This window comes from Salvelinus sp. IW2-2015, unplaced genomic scaffold, assembly GCF_002910315.2.
Source record: "Salvelinus sp. IW2-2015 unplaced genomic scaffold, ASM291031v2 Un_scaffold2257, whole genome shotgun sequence".
NCBI classification, from domain to species: domain Eukaryota; kingdom Metazoa; phylum Chordata; class Actinopteri; order Salmoniformes; family Salmonidae; genus Salvelinus; species Salvelinus sp. IW2-2015.
Genome location: NW_019943586.1, coordinates 68,351 through 75,152, shown reverse-complemented (window position 1 = coordinate 75,152; position 6,802 = coordinate 68,351). Strand labels below are relative to the sequence as shown.

Genomic DNA, 6,802 nt, shown 5'->3' with positions numbered 1-6,802 from the left:
TATGAAAATGACATTCGGTAGCTACTAGCTATGCTTGTATAACTTTGAGCTGGATTTGCCTGTCTGCAAAAAAATTTTCGTTCGTTAGCCTTTAGCTAACAACAGCTATGTGATTTCCGCTATTAGTTTGTGCTAATTTTGTTAGCATTCCGGTGATAGAGGCTTTCTTGCGTTGTCAATGCTCTCTTGTGTGCTATGGCGGTAATTAGTATTCCCAGGGTACCCTTGAAAATGACACCCTGGTCTCAATGGGTTCCCCTGCTTACATTAAAGCTTACATAAAAATACACTGACATTCATCTGAAAGGAAAAAAGTGTGCTTTGATGAATGAAAATAATGCTTTTTAGATCTACAACCCTGACTTGGTTTCTTGGAACGACACTTGACATGCAGTTCACCTCTTCACCTCCAGTGTTCTTTTTTGTATGTTACTTCAACAGAAAAAGGCGTGATGACTTCAAGTCAACGGCCACATCTTTGACAACCGCATCGTTCTGAATGGTATCGACCTCAAGGCCTTCCTGGACAGCCTGCCTGACCGTCAAGTGCGCAAGGTGAGATGTGACATATGGAATAGCCCTAACCTTCCTGGACAGCCTGCCTGACGGCAAAGTGAGACGACATGGTGAAAGTTTCTAACCTTCCTGGACAGCCTGCCTGACGTCAAGGTGAGGACAGGACATGGTGAAATAGCCTAACCCTTCCGGACAGCCTGCCTGACGTCAAGGTGAGACGGGACATGGTGAATAAACCCTTCCTGGACAGCCTCCTGACGTCAAGTGAGACAGGGACATGGTGAATAACCCTTCCTGGACAGCCTGCCTGATGTCAAGGTGAGGACGAGACATGGTGAATAGCCCTAAACCCTTCCTGGACAGCCTGCCTGACGTCAAGGTGGTCAAGGTGAGAAAGGGACATGGTGAATAGGTCCTAACCCTTCCTGGACAGCCTGCCTGACGTCAAGGTGAGACGGTGACATGGTGGAATAACCCTTCCTGGACAGCCTGCCTGATGTCAAGTGAGCAGGAGAGACATGGTAATAGTCCTAACCCTTCCTGGACAGCCTGCCTGCGTCAAGGTGCAAGGTGAGACAGGGTTACTGAGTAATAGTAACCCTTCCTGACAGCCTGCCTTGATGTCAAAGGTGAACAGGGTGACATGGTGAACCTAACCCTTTCCTGGACCGCCTGCCTGATGGTCAAGGTGAGACAGGGACATGGTGAATAGTCCTAACCCTTCCTGGACAGCCTGCCTGTGGTCAAGGTGAGACGGTGACATAGGGAATGTTCTGTGACCATATTTCCATTGAACTATGAACTATTGGAAAGGTACCCCATTGTCTGTTCCTTGTTGTGTTCTTAAATTTGAACAGTGAAGACCCGCCCTTATCCTCCAGAAAGTATGATGTAAATGCTTTGTAGATCACTGACTCCTTCCTTCCTTCCTGTCCAGATGAAGTGTTCCATTGGGGAGAGTGGCGCAGCAGAAACCAACGGGGCTCTGTCCATGCCCGTCATCCCCATGAACACAGCAGCTGAGGCCATCATCAACATGATCAACCAGGGACAGATACAGGTCACCATCAACGGATTCACCGTCAGTAATGGACTGGCCACCACACAGGTACTGGAGGGACACGCACACACAGGAAATGGATAAGAATGAGTACCAGGCTGTTATTTTGCTGGTTGGAGTGAAGCAGTGAGGTACCTGTGTGGTTGACCTTTGATCCCAGCCATGTGACCTAATGAAGCAGGAAGTTACCTGTATGGTTGACCTTTGATCCCAGCCATGTGACACGACTAGGGTCTGTAGTGTTACATCTCGTGTATACTGTGTGTTTTCAGATACTTCCAGGGGAGAAGGGTGTAGTATCAGGGTCTGAATCCCTCCAGGTATGGCACAAAGACTGGCTAGTACTGGATAAAGACATTGGGTCACTTGCATGTCTACTTTTGGGTCTTTGACACCTGGGAAAATGGTTCCAGTACTGTGGTGAACAGGGTTTAGAACAGGGGTGTAAGGTTAACACTGTCACTATGCACTGGCCTCTCCTCTGCCCCCATCTATCTCTCTCTGCTCATAATAAATCTGTCCATCATAACCTCCTCCTTGTCCTCCATCTCAGCTCAACAACAAGGCGGCTACAGGAGAAGAGGTGCCTCGTACCATCGTGGTGACAACCCGCTCCCAGTACGGCCTGCCTGAAGACTCCATCGTCTACTGCAACTTCAACCAGCTCTACAAGATCGACCCTCCCACCCTGCAGATGTGGGCCAATGTAAGCATCAGGCTAGAAAACACTTTCTCCATGATCCTGTTGTAGTAGTGCACTTTATGGGGAATAGGGGCTCTGGTCAACAGTAGTGCACTATATGGGGAACAGGGGCTCTGGTCTACAGTAGTGCACTATATGGGGAATAGGGGCTCTGGTCTACAGTAGTGCACTATATGGGGAATAGGGGCTCTGGTCAACAGTAGTGCACTATATAGGGAATAGGGGCTCTGGTCTACAGTAGTGCACTATATAGGGGCTCTGGTCTACAGTAGTGCACTATATAGGGAATAGGGGCTCTGGTCAACAGAAGTGCACTATATAGGGAATAGGGGCTCTGGTCAACAGTAGTGCCATTTCAATTCCATTTCAGACACACAGCACATCTTACTGATCTCGTCGCCGGTCTCTCCTGTAGATCCTGAAGCGTGTTCCCAACAGTGTTCTGTGGTTGCTGCGTTTCCCTGCGGTGGGCGAGCCCAACATCCAGCAGTACGCCCAGAACTTCGGCCTGCCCGGCTCCCGTATCATCTTCTCTCCCGTGGCGCCCAAGGAGGAACACGTGAGACGGGGCCAGCTGGCCGACGTGTGTCTGGACACGCCACTCTGTAACGGACACACCACCGGCATGGACGTCCTCTGGGCCGGGACACCCATGGTTACAATGCCAGGTGAGACCGTGTAGGATCGCAGGACAGATGTTTCCTCCAGAAGTGTTCACTACTCTCCATAAATTAGAAGGTTTTGGATCAGTGTTGACTTAGGTTAGAGGGAGTTTCTATGTCCCAGTCATTTCTAATCCATGAAGGGAACAAAGGCACACTACGGAGAAAGGAGAGATAATTGGGATGTACGGTTCTGTGTGTTGTAGTAGCAGTGGTGTGTGAACGACAAGTCGGTCTTTAAATGTGACGTGTGCCCGTACAGGTGAGACCCTGGCGTCACGCGTGGCAGCCTCTCAGCTACAGTGTCTGGGTTGTCCTGAGCTTATCGCCCACACCAGACAGGAATATGAGGAAGTGGCTGTCAAACTGGGCTGCGACATGGAATAGTAAGAACCCCTGACTAACACACACACTCCAGCTAGATCCTTCTAAATCTCCCCCTCTTCTCACACTCCATCTGTCTCTCCATCTCTTCTGTGGTTGAGCATCTCTCCCATCTTCTCACACTCATCTGTCTCTCCATCTCCCTGTGGTTGAGATCTCTCCCTCTTCTCACACTCCATCCTGTCTCTCCATCTCTTCTGTGGTTGAGCATTCTCCCTCTTTCTCACACTCCATCTGTCTCCATCTCTTCTGTGGTTGAGCATCTTCTCCCTCTTCTCACACTCCATCTGTCTCTCCATCTCTCCTGTGGTTGAGCATCTCTCCCGCCTTCACACTCCATCTGTCTCTCCATCTCTTCTGTGGTTGAGCATCTCTCCCTCTTCTCACTGTCACGAACCGGCTCAGAGCCCGTAACAAAAGGGAGACCACGTGGAGATAAGGAGTAACAAAATATATTTATTAGATAAAGAAACTAGGTATAAATACACAATGGTGTGTGTAATCAGTAATCAGTAGTGTAAGTGAATGTTTGCATGCATGAATGTGATAATGCAGGGTGTTGAAAGATGCCTAAAACAAACAACCAAAAAGCACCATGAAACATAACCGAAATCTATCAAGGTGTCTGCAGGAGAGAGGTCTCCTCCATGAATCGGGGAGTGGTGCATTTATCCCTCTGGCAGTGGGCCAGGTTTTCCCATGTAGCTTGAGACCCTCTCCCAACTCCGCCACCGGGCTCCGAATAAGCGAAACAAAACAAAGAGAGAATACGCGGCAGACAGAAGTGGGCGGGTCGTCACATTCCCCCCATAAGAACGGGGACCAACAAGGACCACCGGGAAACAACATACAGCCTCTGCGTCTCCAAATTGATGAGGGATTACGTGCGCGCCTTCAATTTTCCTCCAGCCAACCTCCCCCCCCAGACCTCAGCAACCTTAGTGCATAGGAAGCAACATTTAAGAGGAAAGACTCCCCAGACCTCAGCAACCGTAGTGCATAGGAAGCAACATTTAAGAGGAAAGACGAATACAAGACCAGGAGGGAACAGACAGGAAAGACAGAACCAGACAATACAACCATTCAAGAACAGGGCGCACGAGACCACATCAGCTACAAACTCCAACGAAAAGAACAAGGTCCTTTTCAATCTACAATCGTCAGGACCAGGCCCATCTTCCTCCTCATGCACAGATCTAGCATGATAAGAACCCAAGGAAACAACGGTATCAGCCAAAAGAACAGGTTTACCMTCCTCTGTAGACTCCCACTGTTCAATCTCAGAGGAACGTGCATAATAGGGTTTTAACAAATTTACATGGCACAGCTGGTGTGCTTTCCTCCGTTCTGGAGTGGCAACTAGGTAATTTTTTTCAGTGTACTGACGCACCACTGTATATGGACCTTGAAACTTGGCTTGAAAAGGAGAACCAACAATTGGCAGCAGAGCAAGAACCTGGTCACCCGGAGTAAACTGACGAGGCTCAGTTCGGCGATCAAATATGTCCTTCAACCTCTCCTGTGAAGATAACTTCTCTTTAGCCATTTCTCCCTTTTTAGAACGAGGCAAAGGACCCACACAGTCAATGATCAGATACTCAAAAGGTTGGCTGAGTACAGGAATAGGAAACAGTGTCACCGGCTTAATAGCTTGATTAGGTTTACCAGTTAATTGACAGGTATGACAAGTTTTGATGAAATCAGAGACATCCCTCTTTAATCTAGGCCAAAAGAAATGTCTTAATATGCGATGGTATGTTTTCCTCACACCCATATGTCCAGCAACATCATTGTGAGAAGTTGTCAACACCAACTCACGAAGTTTTACTGGTACTACAACCTGACTAATCGCCTCCCCTAGAAAACAACTACCATGAGACACCCACTTTCTCATCAGGACATCCTCTTGGAGAAAATAGCCATGGGCGACATCTCCCAACTGTTCCACAGGCACAATTTGGTCAAGCAACTCTTCTAATGTGGAGTCATCCCGTTGCGCAGTGATTAGATCTGAGCGGGTTACAGATAACGGGATAACAGGGAAAACAGTGGCATACTTCTTTGTGGTATTCTCATTATTCGGCACATTGACCAGTTCGCCACGGCCCATAGAACGCGTCACTGCACACGCACTGAACCTCTCTGGGGAGCTTTGTACACTCATCAGGAATCTCAACAACTGACGGCTTTATGGAAACAAGAGATGTAACCTCGACAGGCCATACACGATCACCAGCCAAGTTATTCCCAAGGATAACGTCGATACCCTCAATAGGCAACGAAGGACGCACCCCCACAACAACTTCACCCTTCACCAGCCCACAATCCAACATCAGTTTATGCAATGGAACTGAAAGAGTGTTCAAACCTATTCCCCTAATTAGAACACTATTCCCCGAATCAGTCTCAGCTGAAAAGGGTAACACAGACTCCAACACAAACGATTCGGAGGCACCTGTGTCTCAAGATCTTCACTGGCACTAATTCCTTACTTCCTAACATAGACACAAAACCTTCCGTAATGAAAGGTAAATAGTCTGGATCAATATGTACTTTCACATGCTCCTGGACCTGAGGCAATGAGTCATGAATGAACTGATMTGGAACAGGCGCAGCTAACGCAGTAGGCTTAGATTTAGCGTAAGCACCCTTTGACCTGAGATGTGGACATTCGTTTTTCCAATGACCGGAACCGTGACAGTAGTGACACTCTTGCCCAAAGTTAGCTTTACCACGGGAGTCAGGCTCAACCCTAGTTGAATAGGACTCTGCCCATGAACCATAGTATCTCGGTGAGCGAAGCCCAAATCTATCCGAACGCCCCCACTRATTCCGAATACGGGGCTCTGCAAATACACTTTTGTGAGTCAACACATACTCATCCGCCAAAACCGCAGCTTCAGCGACATTCTTTACTTTTCGTTCGTTAATATAGGTGGCAATACAATCAGGGATTGTGTCCTTAAATTGCTCTAACATAATCAGATCACACAGCCCTTGGAAAGTCACAACTGCAGAGGCAGAACACCAGCGATTAAACTGTACAGATAATTGTCGCGCAAACTCAACATGAGTCTGTTTATCATCCCTTTTTAAAGTTCTAAATCGTTGGCGGTAAGCCTCAGGGACCAATTCATAAATCTGCAACACAGCCGTTTTAACCTTATCATAACAGGCACTGTCGTGTACACCTCCCACCAGACCCTGTCCAACTCCAGCCCCACCCTGACCTCTAACCTCACCACCTGACCCTGTCCAACTCCAGCTGCCCCACCTTGACCTCTAACCTCACCACCTGACCCTGTCCAACTCCAGCCGCCCCACCCTGACCTCTAACCTCACCACCTGACCCTGCCCAACTCCAGCCGCCCCACCCTGACCTCTAAACCTCACCACCTGACCCTGTCCAACTCCAGCCGCCCCACCTTGACCTCTAACCTCACCACCTGACCCTGTCCAACTCCAGCCGCCCCACCT

General features: G+C 48.7%; 1 pseudogene; it reads left to right on the top strand.

Moving 5' to 3' along the window:
• LOC112073418 (UDP-N-acetylglucosamine--peptide N-acetylglucosaminyltransferase 110 kDa subunit-like) overlaps positions 1 to 6,802 on the top strand; it is a 43,821-nt pseudogene that overhangs the window by 32,904 nt on the left and 4,115 nt on the right.